Genomic DNA, 18,786 nt, shown 5'->3' with positions numbered 1-18,786 from the left:
TGTTTGAAATTCCACACCCCCGAGGGAGTGGGGACGGTACGGGGTGATCAGCACCTCGCCCGAAAGTGTTATAAGACAGCGTGCGAAAGAATGCTAACTGAAGAATTACCTGTCCATACAGTAGAAAAGGAGGTCGAGAGGGAGAGGAAGGCAGGACCCGAACCAGCCGTGGAGTTGGAAGAGATCCCCCTGGACCTAAGTCAACCTGACAAATGCGTCAAGATAGCCAAGGGGCAAGGGCCTTGCCCCGAGACTGCGGGAACAGATAATAACTGTTCTACGCGAATACTCGATGATATTCGCATGGGGCACAGAAGACATGCCCGGGATCAACCGCTCTATCATATCACACAGGCTGGCGGTAGATCCCAGTTTTAAACCCGTTAAGCAGAAAAGACGACACTTGTCGGCTGAGAGGAGGGCATTCGTGAAGTCGGAGGTAAACACGTTCCTAGCGATAGGGCATATACGTAAGGCAATGTATCCAGCATGGCTGGCCAACGTGGTCCTGCCCCCGAAGCTGCGCACATGGCGCATGTGCGTGGACTACACGGATCTAAACAAGGCATGCCCCCAAGACCCTTTCCCTTTGCCCCGTACGGACCAATTGGTAGACGAGACATCGGGATGTGAACTGCTGAGCTTTATGGACACGTTCAAAGGATACCACCAGATCTTCATGGCGGAGGAGGACGAAGAGAAAACGGCGTTCGTGACCCCCGATGGTATATATTGTTTTCGGGTCATGGTATTCGGTCTAAAAAATCCCGGAGCCACATTCACCCGCATGGTGGCAGAAATATTCAAGGACCTCCTCGGAAATATAATAGAGGCCTACGTGGACGACATGCTGGTAAAAAGCAAGGACGCCGGCACCCATCCAGAATATCTAACCTGGTGCTTTGAGATTATGAGGCAGAAGAACCTGCGCCTGAACCCAAACAAATGCGCGTTCGCGGTGATGGGAGGAAAATTCCTGGGATTCATGGTTACTCACTAGGGGATAGAGGTCAACCCCGAAAAGGCACAAAACATCCTCAAGATGCAGCCCCCCACATCGATAAAGGATGTCCAAAGACTCAACGGCCGGCTGGCCGCCTTGAACAGATTCATGTCCAAGCTCGCGGAGAAGTCCCTCCCATTCTTCCAGGTCATGAAGCAGAGGAGCGGTTTCACTTGGACCCCGGAATGCCAAGAAGCCTTCGACCAGTTTAAGGCATACTTGTCCGTGGCACCGGTTCTTTCCAAGCCGGAGAAAGGGGAGGCATTGTATGTATACCTCGAGGTAGCCCCCGCGGACATTAGCTCGGTGCTACTCAGAGAGAAGACAGGCATCCAGAAACCTATCTACTATGTCAGCAAAGCCCTGCATGACGCCGAGCTCAGGTACACCCCGCTAGAAAAAACAGTATACGCTCTCGTTAGAACAGTCCGGAAGCTGGTATACTATTTCCAAGCACACCACATAATCGTCCTGACAGACCAGCCCCTGGGCACCATCCTGAGGAATCCGGTCTCGTCGGGCCGCATGGTGAAGTGGGCGGTGGAACTCTCCCAATACAGTATCGAATACTGCCCGCGCACGGCCATCAAGGGTCAAGTTCTCGCTGACTTCATCGTGGAATGCACCATCCCGGAACGCCAAGAAGGGCAGCCTAAAGAAAGCATAGGTGAGTGGGAGATGTACACCGATGGCGCCTCGAGTAAAAATGGGTGCGGAGGTGGCGTCGTGCTCATCTCGCCGGAAGGGTTCAAAGCTTACCAAGCCCTCAAATTCTGCTTCCCTCTCTCCAACAACGAAGCTGAATATGAGGCCTTGATCGGGGGCTTGAGGCTCACCCAGGCCCTACAAGCACGCAACCTCAAGATTCGGTCAGACGCGACTAGTCGTGGGCCACATCAACAATCAGTTCGAAGCGCGGGAAGACAGGATGCGGCAGTACCGAGACGTAGTGCAAAGATTATTGGCCTCTGTAGATCGGTGGGAACTAGCCCAAATTCCGAGGGCAGACAATGGCGAGGCAGACCTATTGTCCCGAATTGCCCAAGGTCTCGAAGACCACCTAAGTTACGTGTCAAAGACAGCCCGGACGATCGACATCGACACACCCAGCATAGAAAAGGACGAAGTCCTAGCTATAATGCCACCCCCAGACGAGTGGATGCAAGAGATGATCCGTTACAAGGAACAGGGTCTCGCACCACACGACCCCCAGAGAGCACGAAAAATAGTGGCCATGGCGCCATCTTACCGAATGATTGAAGGAAGGCTATTCAAACTATCTTTCGGGGGGGCTATGCTCCGGTGCTTAACGAGGGCTGAGGCCGACAAATGGGTGGGAGGGCTGAGGCCTACTACACCCCGGTCACCTCAGTCATCCCATTCGCGTGTTGGGGCGTTGACTTGGAGGGACCTTTCCCTAAAGGGGTGGGATGCCTGAAGTTCTTAATCGTAGCCATAAACTACTTCACCAAATGGGTAGAGGCGGAGCCCCTTGCCTCCATCACAGGGGCCCAGTGCCGAAAATTTATGTGGAAGAATATCTTCACAAGATTTGGGTTACCCCAGCAATTTGTATCCGACAACGGAAAGCAGTTTGACAACCAGGATTTTGCTCATTTCTGTGCCTATTACGGGGTGGAGCACATCAAGGCAGCCGTGGCGTACTCCCAAGCCAACCGTCAGGTAGAGAACGCCAACCATACCATCCTCGACGGAATTAAGAAGAGAGTCGAAGCGACAGGGTCCACCAGGTACGAGGAGCTGCCGTCCATACTATGGGCCTACAGAACAACCCCCCGAAAGGCAACAGGAGAAACCCCTTTCGCCCTCACATACGGGTGAGAAGCACGGACACCAGTAGAAGTGACAACCCCCGCAAGTAGGAGCACGCGATTCCGACCTGGCCGGAATGATGAGGACTTGCGGGTTGAACTAAATTTCCTACAAGAAAGGAGGGAGGAAGCCGGACGAAAGATTGCTATCTATCAACAAGCGATAAAACGCTACCACGACGCAAGGATATGCCCCCGCAGTTTTCAGGTCGGCGACCTAGTCCTACGATGACGGGAACCCAGCAAATCGCTCTAGGGAGGCAAACTGGCCAAAAACTGGGAGGGGTCGTACGAGGTGGCGGAGTTAGTGCACAAAAACACTTACAAACTCAAAACAATGCAGGGCAGAACTGTGGACCGCATATGGAACACCCACCACCTACGAAGGTTCTTTCAGTAGATAGAGTAGCTCTCAAGGAATGTCAAATAACGCAACTCCCATGGCATTACCGTGGTATGTTGCATCGTAAGTACCTTATATTTCCCTTGTAGACCACATTGTGTCGCATGCTAATAATATCCGTGATTTTCACACATTGCATTGAGTATTACAGACATTAAGCAGATGGGGCATGTGGGTTATCGCAACCCAGATAGGGCATGTGGGTTATCGCAACCCACATGCACAGACTTGCCCCCGGCAAGCCGCATGACGTTGGTGGATTGGGCATGTGGGTTATCGCAACCCACATGCACGGAGTTGCCCCCGGCAAGCCGCATGGCGTTGGTGGATAGGGTATGTGGGTTATCGCAACCCACATGCGCGGACTTTCCCCCGGCAAGCCGCATGGCGTTGGCGGATGGGGCATGTCGGTTATCGCAACCCACATGCGCGGACTTGCCCCCGGCAAGCCGCATGGCGTTGGCGGATGGGGCATGTGGGTTATCGCAACCCACATGCGCGGACTTGCCCCGGCAAGCCGCATGGCGTTGGCGGCAAGTTGCATGGCAAAAAAAAAAAAACAGTAACTAGATTATTAAGGTTGCCGAAATATCCGAAATTACAAAAAAAAAAAAAAAAAAAATCTGCAATCTATGCCTAAGTCTATGGGGCTACAGAGGCGGCAGCCGAGCTAGAAAACCCAGAGCCCGAATTGATAGTGAGATGGAGATCGGAGGGGTCTACGCTTCTGACAATACCAGATCCGGCCACAGGTTCCGAAGGAGCCGCAACAGACGACGTCACACCGAGTTGGGCCGCCTCGGGAGTCATAAGCACATCCCCGCCAGCGGGCGTGGTAGAAGAAGGCGTAGCCCGAGCTCGAGTAGGTCGAAGAGGTAGGACGTCTGGCAGTTTCCACCCTTCAATGCTGAAAGAGGTGAACCGACGTTCCAACTTCTCGTAAAGCTTGTCCTGCATATCTCGTTGCCCCATGTAAAATGCCGCATTGCATTCCTGCACCAACCTGGTCTGACCTTCTAGCGTTTCGCGCAACCACACCTCCGCTACCGGCCCCCGGGGGTAGTGGCCCATTCCTGGAGGATCTGTACAAGTGGAGGGCCCGTATAATCCTGATACTCTTGCACAGACTGCCACCCTAGCATGGCCTCAACCATACCTTCGCCAGAACGATCCGTATGCCCCAACCACCAACGAATCAGCCCAGGCATGCGTGTACACGAATATTCACTTGCAGCACGGGCGAAATCGTCAGTCCATTGCCAGTCCTCCACGGCACCTTCAAGAGCCTTGTCATGATCTTGCTGCTGTTTTTTATGCTCCTCCTGCAAAATTTTATATTCCCCCTGAAGGGCCTGGTGCTCTTCCCCCAGAGTTTTATATTTCCCCTGGAGAACTTGGTGCTCCTCCCCGAAGGTTTTATGTTCCTCCCGGAAGGCATGGTGCTCCTCTCCCAAAATCCTGTGATCCTCTTGAAAGGCCTGTTGCTTATCTCCCAGGGCCTGGTACTCTTGTTGCAGGGACTGGTGCGCCTCTTTCAGGGTCTTTAATTCTCTCATGACGCACCTACGAGCCTCCTCCTCTTCCCTGAAAGCGTGCTCTAAACCCCGTTGTGCCTTCTCTAACTCGGTATACTCCTGAGAGGCTTCCTGCAGGCGCTGGTGAAGCCCGATGGATTGCATAACCATCTGCGCAATAGATGGAGACGCCAGGTACACACGTTAAAAAAAAAAAAAAAAAAAAAAAAAAAAAAAAAAAAAAAAAAAGACGGAGCGGGGCCACTTACGTTCATGGAATCCCCAACTTGGCGGGAACTCAAGGTCTCCATTGGACTGCTATCAATCCAGAAGTGCCGGTGGGCCGGTACCATATCTCGTACCCCACGAACAATGAAGTCTACATGTTCAGGATCGTAGGGACCAAGGCAGGGGCGGCCCGGACCGGCCAAAATCCGAGCAGCCAGAGGATCCCGAGCATCATACTCACCGGTGGGGTTTAGCGTAGCTTGCGGTACTGCCAAAGGAGGCCCCAAGAAGGGGAGTCCACAGCATGGAACGGAGTGAGCGGGGAGAACTGGGCAGGCGAAGAATGTATGTTAGAATCCACCCCGTCCATGATAGGGTCGTCCATAAGCCCCACCGACGATGCCCCGTCATCATCATCCTCAGCATCATCACAAGACGCGGCCTCAGAGCTGGGAGCCCGCTGTCGTTTACGAGTCTGGTAGGCCTTAACCATTTGGGGGTACTCTCCACAGGAGCTAGAAACATCAGATATGACCATCAGTGCAAAAAAAAAAAAAAAAAAAAAAAAAAAAAAAAAAAAAAAAAGATATATATATACATATATACGTACCCAGAGGTGGACCGGTACTGAGTTGGTGGAGCCGAGAGGGATCATGGTACCTACGGTGGTCGTGGGGACCGTCGGCGCACAGTCGCGCCCTATCATCATCTAGACCTGAATAGCCGGGAGGCATATAGAGAGGAGGGCGCTGCACCCACATGTTACTAAAACTCAGCCCAGAATCATCAGTAGGATAATGAAGGTATACAAACTTCTCTTTCCAGTTTTTTGGGAGAGAGGGCAGGGAGGTCACGAAGGGGTGATTAGGGATGGGCTAAAGGTGGAGGAAACACCCACTTTGGCTCACGTTGAGGACATGTAAAAGCAAAGATAGGGAAGGTGCTACCTGGATTTCTCGACACCTGGTGATAAAACAAGTGATAAAGCGATAACCGTTCAGAGTCATTTGGCAGGGCGCTATCCCATGGCACTCGAGGAACGTCCAGATAAGAGGATGGGGAGGAAATTGAAGGCCTGCTTGGATCGAGTGATAATGAACGGCCACCTTATCAGCCGATGGGGGGTCTATCATGGTCTAGTCCTCCCCGGGTACGGTAATCTCAACGTTTGGGCCCAGCCATCCGTCCAAACAATCAAGTTCGGCCTTAGAGATTTTAGCACGTATGCCGCGGGGAGTAGAAGGGTCAAGATGGCGGACGGGAATACTGGCAGTCGAAGGAGCGCGAGGCGACATGGGCGACATAGGGAGTGATCTCTGAGCAAGACGAGAAGATGGATTAGAGAGGGTCGGAGAGCTGGCGGCGGTGATTGGCGAACGAGTGACACCAAAGACCCCCAAGCCCCGGTTAGGTGGCAAAGTGGTTGCAAGACCGGAGACGGGAGCGGCAGGGTGAGTAGTAGGGGATGGCGGTGCTGACTGGGGGGAGCTCATGGTTTGAATAAGCACGAGACCGAGGTCAAGTCTAGAGCGGTAAGCAATTTGGTTGAGGGGAGCTGATTCTAGCAGAAGATTAGAGGTTGTGGAGGTGAATAGGGGAAGAGTTAGCTTTAAATAGGGGGGGGGGGGGGGGGGGGGGAGCAGTTGAGATTTTAGGGGGGAAAAACAATTATCTAATCTGAATGGGGAAAGGACTGAGTAAAAACCCTACTTCTACTCCATTTAGGTATCAAGATACCTAAAAGGTAGGGGTGGGAATAGGCCAGGCCCCTACACAGGGGCCTATGGCCTGGCCTATTTAGGGCCTGGCTTGGCCTGGCCTGTTTAGTTAAAAGGTCAGGCTTAGGCCTATTTTATAAGCTATTTAGTTAAATAGGCTCATGCCTATATGTGATGGCCTGGCCTACGAGCCTGCAGGCCTGGCCTGTTTATATATATAATATATATTTAATTATTTTATATTATATTTTGTAATAATTGTAATATAACACAATATATATATATATATAAGTATAAATAAGTCATTTGATAAGTGATAACCCTAGGACTGGGGCTTTTCGTGTCTTCCCTACTACATTCAAATCGCTGAATCGACTACAAATCTACAATAAACAAGATGCGGTGACTTCGGCGAGGCGAGGCTACGAGCGGCGAGGCGGGCGGAGAGCAGGACTAGCGAGTCGCGACTGCTTTTCTGTTATCTGCTTGGCGGCGACCGGCCAGGTGGCGAGGCGGTTAGTGTAGTTTTTTAAATATACGTTTATACTTTCCTGAAGAAGTATTGCCTGCGAGGCTGCGAAATGCGAATATGTTTATGCGAATGCTCTTAGAGGTTAGAGCAGATTTATGGCTGCCTGAGTGTTCAGATGGGCTTTTGAAAGCAGTAATAATTTTGTGTTGTTTTCATATATATAAAAGTAGTAATGATTTTGTGTTTAATTTGTTTATTAATCTGCTCTGTGTATGAACTTACGGAACGGAGTATTGTTTATAAATCTGCTCTGTGTGTTTAATTTTGTGTTTTTTTTTTTTTTGAAAGGGAGTATTATTTACCAATTAGTAATATAAACTGTTTAGTGTAGTCTTCTTATAAATTACATATAAATTTTTAATTTTGTGTTGTTTATATATATATATATATATATATATATAGTAATAATTTAGGTTTCATAAAAGCAGTAATAATTTAGGTTTCATGTTTACTGCAAGTATTGTTTATATATATATATTAGAAGCAGTAATGTGCAAGTAAAATTATAAAATTTTGTAATGTGCAATTAAATTATAAAATTTTGTATTGTGCAAGTAAAATTATAAAATTTTGTATTGTGCAAGTAATAATTTTTAATGATGGGGAAGTAATAATCCACATTTGGTACTGGGGAAGGTTCATTGATGGGGAAGCTATTATTTGTGGTGGGGATTGGCTTCGTAACAAGTATGAGCTGAAGAAAAAACAAAAGGTAAGAATTTACTTATTACTTTAATATTTTATATTACTACTTGTTACTTTAATATTTTGATTTATGAATTATGAACACTTGAACTTGTAATATTTATTCTCAATTTTTTTCATTGTGTAGGGAGATTCTGGACAAGAGGAGATTATGTTGAAGCCATGACTTATTTCATTTTATGTTTTAATACTATTGTTGTTATTATGTTTAATGTTTCATGTTTGTATTGAGGACTTATGATTTGAAGTTATCAAACTTAGTACGATTTTTGTATTATGAACTCCTAATTAAACTTCTGTTGTTAGACATTTTATTATAAAGTATGAACTTGGTTTTGTCATTTATGATTATTGGTTAATTGTAATTTAATAATATGATTATTTTTTACACGTATATATATTAAAAGGCTTTAAATAGGCTTTGAGCCTATTTAAATAGGCTCAAAGCCTATTTAGAACCTACTTTGGAGCCTTTTTAAAAGCCTATTTAGTAAATAGGCTTTTAAAAAGGCTTCAGGCCAAGCTAGGCTAACTGCAAGCTGAGGCATGAGCTTAAAAAAAAGCCTACATACAGGCCCAGGCCCAGGCCTAAATTTTAAAAGCCTGGCTCGGCCTGACCTATTTCCACCCCTACTAAAAGGAGTGGGGGACTTGTGATGGGGATATTGGAGGTGGGCCACAGGCATAGAGAGCGTACGTTGTTGGGCCGACAGGGGAAGCAAGAAGACTGGGCCGGGGGGTCAGGAGGGGGCAAATTATATTATGCACCGCGATGCATAATCGATTATGCACCGCGCGTTTTTTTTTAAAATGAAAATTAACAGTGTTTATTTCCGCCGTTTCGCACCCTTTTGCAAAAAGTAACTCTGTTATTCAGTGTCATTTTGTATACACTGCAGTTTCAGTTGAACACAACAATAGTTTCATTTCGATATAACTATAGTTTCATTCGATATTTATAGATTCAAATATGTGAAAATGTTATTTAATTTTATTTTATATACACTATAGTTTTATTAAAACACAACTACATGATCATTTTGATATAATTACAGCTTCATTGTACAATATACACTCAAATATGTGAAATGTTATTCAGTTTCAGTTTATATACACTGCAGTTTCATTTCACTATAACTACAGTATCATTTTGATATAACTGCAGTGTCGGTTTGGATATACTGTAGTGTCAATTGGTGTTTAATACACCAAACAAACGGACTCCGTTAACTCTAACGGCGGGCCGTTTCTTTACTTAAAGAAACGGCGCCGTATATGGGCCGCGGTGCATAATCGATTATGCACCGTGGTCTATAATATAACAACTGTCAGGAGGGGCCGCCGGCGCTGCCTGGCGCCGGCGGCCGGACGGGGGCGCCTGCCGGATGTCGCGACCCTAGCGCGGCCCAGCGTGGCCCTAGCGCCCCGGCGCGCTGGGGAAGCCATAGCCGGTCCCGGGCGGGGGCCGATGCCGGTGGCCGCAAAGAGGCACCGGCCGGGGCAATGGCCCCGGCACACCCAGCGCGCGGCCTTTGCGCCCGGCGCGCTGGAGGGGGCTATAGCCGGCCCCGGGCGGGGGGCCGGCGCTAGTGGCCGAGAAGGGCGTCGGCCGGGGCGCGCGCTGGCCCCGGCCGGCCGTGGCGCACCCAGCGCGCCCGGCGCGCCAGGGTGTCGGTCTCGGGCAGCACTCGCACGCAGGGGGCGGGCGGGTGCGCCGAGCATGGTGAGTCGGGGGGTGCGAGCAAGGTAGCAAAGGCGTGAGAATCCTGGGAAGGCGGAGAACGTGATGTAGATGGCGACAAACAAGCGGAGTTGGGAGTGGCAGTGTGGGACACGTGGACGCCAAAGAAGGGGGGGGTATGCTATAAACAGGGGTCCTGGATCCCTAGCTAGGGGCAACTCATACACGACAGGCACACTAGTCCAGTGGTCTTAATCTCATACTCTCAATCCAGTCACCTGGGTTCGATTCCAATCAGTAGCATAGTCAGCTATAGCCCATCCTGTGGGTCTTGTTCTTTGTATTTGGGCATGTACCTCGGATTTCTATATGCATCGTGTTGGGCCTAGCGCCCTACTCCTGTACCCGGTTTATGGTGGATTCGATCCTAATAAAACCATTATTATTTATTATAGGAAGTTACCATGCAAAATAATAAATAAATAATATATATGTATACTTACACGAAAGCAGCCAAAATAAATCCAACGAATTAAATCATTTATGTTACACAAGCAGCAAAACCAAAGCCCGAATCGATGCATGCTTAAACTCCACCGAATTGATGAACCAACGAGTTGATGTTACCATGCAAAAATTCAAGGCCAACGATTCGTGCGATTCGTTACGCACGAATCGTACAAAATCTATCACTGTTTAGCAACAATTCGTACGCACGGTTTAATACAATCAATAATAATGATTCGTTAAAACCGACAATTCATTAACCCCAACGAATCATTCAAACTAATGAATCGTGTAAATCATTGATTAAAATTCATATTTCCTAATTTACTTTCTACCAAACTAAAATAATATTTATAACTCCACACCTCCAAATATTATTTAAGCTTTCATGATAATTCATCTGAAACATTAATTTCCATTACTATGTAAATTTTCAATATATCTTGCACACAACTTAGGAACTAAACTAACAAATCATATTATATTAAGAAACAAGAATCAAAATAGACAAATAAACACCATCCACAATCCAAATTACGGATGATTTGGGGAGGTATCTAGGCGTCCCTTCCATCCATGGTAGGATCACCAAAAATCTTTTCACCCCGCTTTTAGATAAAATTGATGGGAGATTGGAGGGATGGGAAAGGAAAACACTTAACAATAGCGGGACGGATCGTCTTTGCCCAAAGTGTGCTGAGTGCTATACATTTCTATACCATGCAATTGGTTCTTTTGCCCGCAGGGATTTGTGAGTCAATTGACAAGAAAAATCGAAGCTTTATTTGGGGTAATGGAACCCACCTCATTGCATGGAACAAGGTCACCAAGCCAAAACAAGACGGAGGCCTCTGTATCAGAAGTCTTAAAGATATGAATCTGGCTTTTTTGGCAAAAATAGGTTGGAGATTAGTCAGAGAAGAGGGAGCCCTATGGTCAAAATTAAGTAAGCAATTTTCTTGGATCTCCTTCTGCATTTCAGACCAATGGTGTAGTACTCATCCAATTTGAACATGACCAAATGTGATTATAGAAAAGATGAGACTAAGGTTCGAATCTCGACAGCGGCTGTGAATTATGTCCAAAGTAGGCAGATTCCTTGTACGCACCGATCCTGTCTGTTGAGTCATTGAGTCATCACGATTTACATTCTCCCAAATACTTTTATTACACCGGCCCTTAAAGATGGGGGTTCAACTTTTTGGGAGAAGATAAGATGATGCATCAGTTATGTCAATTAAAGGAAATGATTTTTATTCCTCCACAGTGAGATAATGTGACACAAAACAAAACGATACAAAACTTATGCTCTGTTTGGCAGAGCTTATTTATGATCTTATAGCTTATTTTAAGCTACTAATAAGCTATAAGCTCTATTTGGTAATGCTTCCAAAATAAGTTCCTAACTTAAAATAAGAGCTTATTTTGGAACGCTACCTTAGGTAGCGTTTCAAAATAAGCTCTTAGCTTCCTAACTTTTTTTCCATCTTTATCCTTATTATTTTAAAGAAATGACATAATTTACCCTTTTCAATTAAAACCCTTTTCTCTTCTCCTTTATCCGCAACTTTCACCGCAAATTTTATTATTATCACCACCACCACCATCATCATGAGATTTGTAACAATATTGCTACTTCATTATGAGATGCTAGATCATGATTATGATAATAGTTTTATTTCAAAATGTTAAATTTTAATATATAAACAAACTAATTTAAATTTTATGAAGATGTCATTTTTAGTCTTTTTACATTTATCAGCTTATCAAAAAGTTCATTTTCCCAAACACTTTTAACCATAACAGCTAGCTTATCAACTCTTCAATTTTCAGCTCCAAACTTATATCTTTTCAGCTATCAGCTCCTTTTCCGCTTTCAGCTCCTAGCTTATAGCTTTTCAGCTAGGTTCGCCAAACAGACCCTTAATATAAAAACTCTTAAAATGTTTAATATAATACCACCCAACGTTTAAAGAATTTAAAAATTTGAATCAGATCATTTCAAACTTTTAAAGATTATAATTTTATTTTTTAAAGTATATTAGTTTGGACAGAATACAGTCCTAAGATAATGGATATAGGAAACATAGGCTTGATAGGAACATTGGTGGCGTGGTTTAATGGAACTGTCCAAAAGATCTGAGTAAAATAAAGGTTTATCCTTACTTTATTAATTTAAAATTTATGACTTGGTTCACATTGAGTTGGCATACTAAAATCCATCAAACAACAATAAAAATAATAAATGAAGTAATTACAAGTCTACAACTACAACGTTATTAATGGTGCAATCACAGGCTGTTTTGTTTAATTTATACAATAAAATACCACACCGTAACACGAAGTCGCTTTGGCCGAGTGGTTAAGGCGTGTGCCTGCTAAGTATATGGGGTTTCCCCGCGAGAGTTTGAATCTCTCAGGCGATGAATTAATCTTAAATACAAAGTGTGGCAGTCCTTATGTTGAGACCTTTACAATTATAAACTCCTTTCATGGTTCTAATTTATTATCGTAAACATAACTATAAATTTTAAGAAAAGTGAAAATTTTATTTGTGCTCTTTTACTCCTAAAAAATGTTCACACATATTATTAATTAGAATGTCATAAAAAAAATTAGTTGTATTACAATAATAGTAATAATGTTAGCAAGCAAAATTATGTTTTATATTTATTTCAAAGAAACTGGCGATATTTTGAAGCATATCTAAAGGACAGTTTTCGTCATACCATTAAAAAAATATTAAGAATTTCAAGTGTTGAAATTTTTTAGCAAAAGTAACATTGTAAGTGATTATTTTGTGGTACAAATATCAGTGGAGTCTACTTTTGATTTGGGTTTGGCCGTTGGGTCAAAGTGGATTCACATTCTTCTAAGTGAGATGAATAAATTAATATATTGTACGCTCAAAATGGATAATGAATGAATAAAAATTTGATTCTTAAAGTATACCAATTTGAGTTGGAAGAAGTCTTTGTCCACATTGGAACATGGAAGTGAGTTTGTACTAGTATAAATACAGCTCCCTTGGAGCTTGAATTGTATAGCATAAATCCTCTCTCTTTCACGCAAGAGGGGGTGGGGGATGGGGGTGCAAATCAAATCCCATAATGAGTCTGATTGGCAACCAATGCAGGTTATGTTATGCCAGCGTATCGAAGAATTTTTCCAACTAATTAGAACATTGCATCTTTCAACCACTTGTGACCGAGAAGCACTTCTTAATTGGCTATAACCGAGAAGTGAAGGTCGCTTCTCGTTTGACGTCGAGAGGTAGCTTAGCTTTCACTTCTCAGTGTAATGTTCTGGAACGCATTAATTCTGGTTAGGTTTAGGAATTAATTTCGATTAATTCCAATTTAAAATTTTAAGAATTAACATGGGTAACCTCTATGTTATTTCCATATTAAATGATCTATTATGCCGTTACTGATTTTATATTAGAGTTAATGCCATGATTAATGCTAATTTGACCATTCTCTCCTATATACAGCATGGTGTTTGAGAATATGATGCCATGATTAAAGCTAATTTGATTATCCTCTCCTATATATAGCATGCTGTTTGAGAAGATGATTTGCATACTTACGAAAATGAAATTATTTTTTTCTTTGAAACTGAGTCTATACTCTCTTAAACTTTTGCTCCCACATGATCTCAAAATTTTTCATGTGTTCTTCATTGTTCTTGTTTTCCGTGACTTAATAGTTTGTAGGGGTGTAAACGAGTCGAGCTGAGCTCGAGCCTGGGTAGGCTTGAGCTCGAGCTTGTTAATGGAAGCTCGGCTCAAGTTCGAGTTCGAGCTCGAGCTCGAGAACTGATGCTCGAGCTCAATTGTTCGAGTTCGAACTCGAGCTCGATTTTGAGCTCGAGTTCGAGCTCGAGCTCGATTTTGAGCTTGAGTTCGAGCTCGATTTTGACATTGAATTTGACTTATTTAATGCTTTTGATTTAAAATTCAAACTACTTTGTTTTATCCATACATAAATAATAGAAATCTTTTAGGGATTTTGAGTTCAAAATTTTAATTTCTAATTGTTATTTTTATATATTATTATATTATATTATGAATTATATATATATATATATATATATATATATATATATATATATATATATATGTATATGGCTCGCGAGCGGCTCGACGAGCCACAAGCCTAGAATATCTAGGCTCGGCTAGAGCTTAATTACTAAACGAGCCGCTCGAGATCGGCTCGAACTCAATTTTGACCGAGCTCGAGCCGAGCTTTGACCGAGCCGTTCGCAAGCGGTTCGTGAGCTGCTCGGCTCATTTACACCCCTAATAGTTTGAGTGCTCAACTATTTAGTCAAAATTTATTTTATCCTGAGAAACCTAGGTCACAACACTCCTACCACCTTTGGGAGATATGAAATAAGATTTTAAGTATGCGTAACACACGACTCGAATTTGTAACTTGAATATTTCGTTTGTGCTTGAATTTCATAATTATATCCAAGAAGCTTAAAACCTTATTAGCTTGATGAAATGTCTTCCTCCGTATTGCCGATTAATAATAATGGGGACGAAAATAATATTATTAATAATGGATCAAATGGTGGGAATGGTAATGGTATTGCATGTTCCAAGACCTAGCAACTTTTGGCTTGACACGGTTATTGACCTAGATGTTCCTAGGGTGAAAGAACAAGAAATGGATGTGCAATCCATAAGTGCCGTTGAGGCTTTGAAGCATTCTAATTTCTGACTACCTTATCCGAAACTACATGCTTAACGGTCTGCACGATACGAAGTAGAATGTATACAACAAGTATATATGTCAAATGAAAGATGATATCGGCACAAAGAAATTTATAATTGACCGATTCCTTGATTTTAAGATGATGGATTCTAAAACCGCGTTAAGTCAGATTGAAGAGATTCAATTAATCTTCAACAAGATTCATTACAAAGACATGCATGGTGGTGAGCGAAGCCTTCTAAGTGATGCCTATAATCCACTTGTTGCCTCCAAGTTGGAAGGATTTCAAGAACTGCCTTAAGCATAAGCGGAAGAACATAAACCCAGAGTAGTTGAATCTCTAGCTCCAAATTAATGAGGACAACATGATGACAGATGGCAAAATTCATGTCACAGGTGGCACTAAGGTCAACGTTGTGGAAAATGGTAAACTCACCGAGAATGCTAAAAAGTACACGAAAAACATGGTCTTAAAGGAGAGATTAGATTTCCAAGAACAAGTTTCACACAAAATATTTTAATTGTGGCAAGATCGGTCACAAGTCATTTGATTGAAAGGATCCAAAGAAAAAGAACAAGAGTTGTCAAGCCAACATGCTAGAGCAAAGCAATTAGAAGGAGGCATTGATCAGCCTATTAGCTATGGTGACTAAGGTGAACTTGGTGGGCTCCAACTAGTACGAGTGGTTCATCAACACCAGTGCAACAAGACCCATTTGTTGCAAGCGAGAACTGTTTACCACTTTTGAGATCGTGGATGGGAAACTCTGCTTAGTCTGATTTGGAAGGCATGGGCATGTGCGTAATGTAATGGTGCAATCACAGGCTATTGTAGTTAGGGAAAATCGCACTTTTGGTCCCTCAATTGTTGCCTGATATGTAATGTGGTCCCCCACTGTCAATTTCATTCAATTGGGTCCCTCAAACCTTTCAACCGTAGTCGATTTGGACCTCCGGTCAAATTTCTCTCAAACTATAGTTAATACCATGGACATAACTGTAATTTCACTTTAACCTCTTCTTTACCCAATTCACGTTGTGCAGCACCTCACCGGGCATTCTTCTATGTGCAGTGAGTCTTCCGCCGCAGCCGGCGGATCCGACGCGCTGTCTCCGGCAGCGAGGCTGGCGTCAATAGAGAACAGAGTGTACCAATCCTGCATCGTTTCAAACCCGAATCTGCACCCGTTGACCATCTTACCACGGAAGCCGTCGCCGCCACCGTCATCTCCGACGCTCTACTTCTCGAATTTGAAGGTAAACAGTGCGTACCTATCCTCCTCCTCATCGAATAGCCAGCTGTGGAGACCTGAATTGGGAAACCCTCCACTTCAATTCTCTCGTTGCCTCATGATTTCCAATCGGGAAACCTTCCACTTAGTTACCCTCATTCTCCTCCCACACCTTTTACCCCCAAATTCAGAACCTAGGGTCACCAAATCGCAGATGAAAGCTAGGGCTGAAATGAATTTAGGGGTAAATTGTCGGCGGCGACAGCTTCCGCCCACGCCATTTTCACCATGGATTTCGCGGCGTCTAAGCACAGAAAAATCAGTATCATGTACAACAACGCGGGCATTGCGTGCCGGACTCCGGCCAGCATCGTCGACCTGGACATGGCGGCATTCAACCGCGTGATGTCGATCAACGTCTACAGCGTGGTGGTCGATGTCAAGCACACCGCGCACGTGATGATCCTGCACCACTCCGGGACCATCCTGTGCACGGCCAGCGTGACGGGGGTAATGGTAGGGCTGGCGCAGCACACGTACAATATATCCAAGTCTTAGGTGATCAGAATCATGAAATCATCTGCCGCCGAGCTCTACAAACACGGGATTAGGGTTAATTGCATTTCGCTAGGGCTGCTGAAACTGCCTGGAAAGAACCCACTACGAGTCTAGTGACGTCGCTAAGGCTAGGGCTGAAAGAGTAAGGTGGGCTCTTGCTACTGGGGTTAAAGAGGCTAAAGTGAAATTACAGTTATGTCCATGGTATTAACTATAGTTTGAGAGAAATTTGACCGGACGACCAAATTGACTACGATTTAAAGATTTGAGGGACATAATTGAATGAAATTAACAGTGATGGATCACATTGCAGATCGGGCAACAATTGAAGGACCAAAAATGCAATTTTCCCTTGTAGTTATTATATATAATAAAAGAGTAAAATGTAATGTAAAGTCGCTTTGGCCGAGTGGTTAAGGCATGTGCCTGCTAAGTACATCTCTCAGGCGACGATCATGTTTAATATTTTTGCCTACTATTTTCAATATGAAACGACATAAGAAAGTAGAATTTTCCCGCCTAAAACCACTTCTCAAAACTTAAAATTTGATAAATTATGGTATAATGTTATTTTAGCTCTGTCTTTATTCTAACTTCCAAGATGGTATGAACCGTGATTGCTATAAAACAAGGCAATTTTAAATCTTGGGTAGTGTGAAATCAATACAAATAGTCGGAGATTGTGGTTTCTTGGATTTATTTATGGAATTTATAGAAGATGTATAAAATCTAAAGCCTATGATGAACACAAAAATAAGCGAAAGTATATTGGGTTCCTTGGATTTCTTTGAAAGATGACCAAGAGGCCACATCCTTGGAGTTAATTAGAGGCTTGAGTAAAGATAGAGGCAATGATAAGGAAAAAGCTCGCGCGGCGTAATGGGTATGTCATTTCTACAAGACAGACCGTTGATGGAGGTTTACATAGGCCCTAGCGTCTCTCCAAATTAGGGTGTGCGTTAATTTTGAGTTTTGAATGCAACGAATTCCTAACTGGTTCATACTTTGTTTTTAATCAAATTGATTATCTATATTTAGGTACGTATTAGAAACAAAATAGATAATAAAAACAATGCAGGAAAAATAAATGAACCAGAATATGTTAATGTAGTTCAAAGGATTTCTCCTATATCTGCGGGGTCACACAGAGGTGAAACCAACTCTATTAGATGATCACAGATGATACATGGTTGAATATATTTCTATACTACAATTATGGTCAAATCTTCCACACTAACTAATTATCATCATCTTCTGAGGACTATTACTACTACTACTACTGGCCTCACGGGTACCGGCTATGCCGGCAGCAACCGAGACACCTCAAACTGCTCAGATGGAGACGCGGGAAGGTGCAGATGGTGGCGCGCGGGTGGTGAAGCGGTTCAGGCCAACCAAATGATCTTTTGCTGAAACGACTGCGGCGGCCCCAACGTTTGAATGCGAAGTGGAGACCTTCGCTGGTGAGGAGTCATGGTTCGAGGATGATCTGGACTTGCATATGGATGGTGGAATAGAAGAGGTACCCATAGATGATGGGATTCCAACTGTCAACTTGTCCAAGGAGGAACGCCAACAGCAAGTCCAACCATGGAAGAACGCCCTCATCGTCAAGTTCTTTGGGAAAGTTGTGTCTCTTCCAGTGCTCAAATCCTGCCTCTCACGAATGTGGGAATTGCAGGGTAAAATGGATTTGATCGACCTAGGCTCTGGTTTCTATGTAGCACGATTCACGGTGGCTCGTGATTGCATGCACGTCTTCTTGGCCGGTCCATGGAAATTCTTTGATCACTACTTGGTTGCGCAAAGGTGGCAACCTAATTTCAAGCCAACAACGGCAAAGATAACAAAGATGGCATTTGGGTATGTCTACCAGATCTGCCATTAGAACTCTTTGGGGAAAACCATATTAAAAAGATCCTTAAACAAGTGGGTAGGCCCCTAAAACTGGATCTGACCACTGCTGGGGTAGAGAGATGCAAATTCGCCAGAGCGGCTGTTGAAGTCTACGTGACAAGCCCGTTGGTAGCGAGGATAAGGGTGTGTGGGGAAATCCAATATGTCGAGTATGAGGGACTCCACGCGGTGTGTTTCTCATGCGGCGAGTTCGGACATCGTGACATGGCTTGTCCTCATACATCTACACCTATCG

The 18,786-nt window shown here is 44.1% G+C and overlaps 1 non-coding gene across 1 annotated transcript; it reads left to right on the top strand.

Annotated features, from left to right (window-relative positions):
- The first annotated feature begins 12,467 nt into the window (after positions 1-12,467).
- On the top strand, positions 12,468-12,549 carry TRNAS-GCU. Its single transcript has one exon. It is a non-coding gene; the product is annotated as a tRNA-Ser (tRNA).
- Positions 12,550-18,786: the final 6,237 nt, after the last annotated feature.

The sequence above is a fragment of the Ipomoea nil genome, unplaced genomic scaffold (genome assembly GCF_001879475.1).
Source record: "Ipomoea nil cultivar Tokyo-kokei standard unplaced genomic scaffold, Asagao_1.1 scaffold1101, whole genome shotgun sequence".
Taxonomy (NCBI): domain Eukaryota; kingdom Viridiplantae; phylum Streptophyta; class Magnoliopsida; order Solanales; family Convolvulaceae; genus Ipomoea; species Ipomoea nil.
This window is presented reverse-complemented; position numbering and strand designations above follow the sequence as displayed.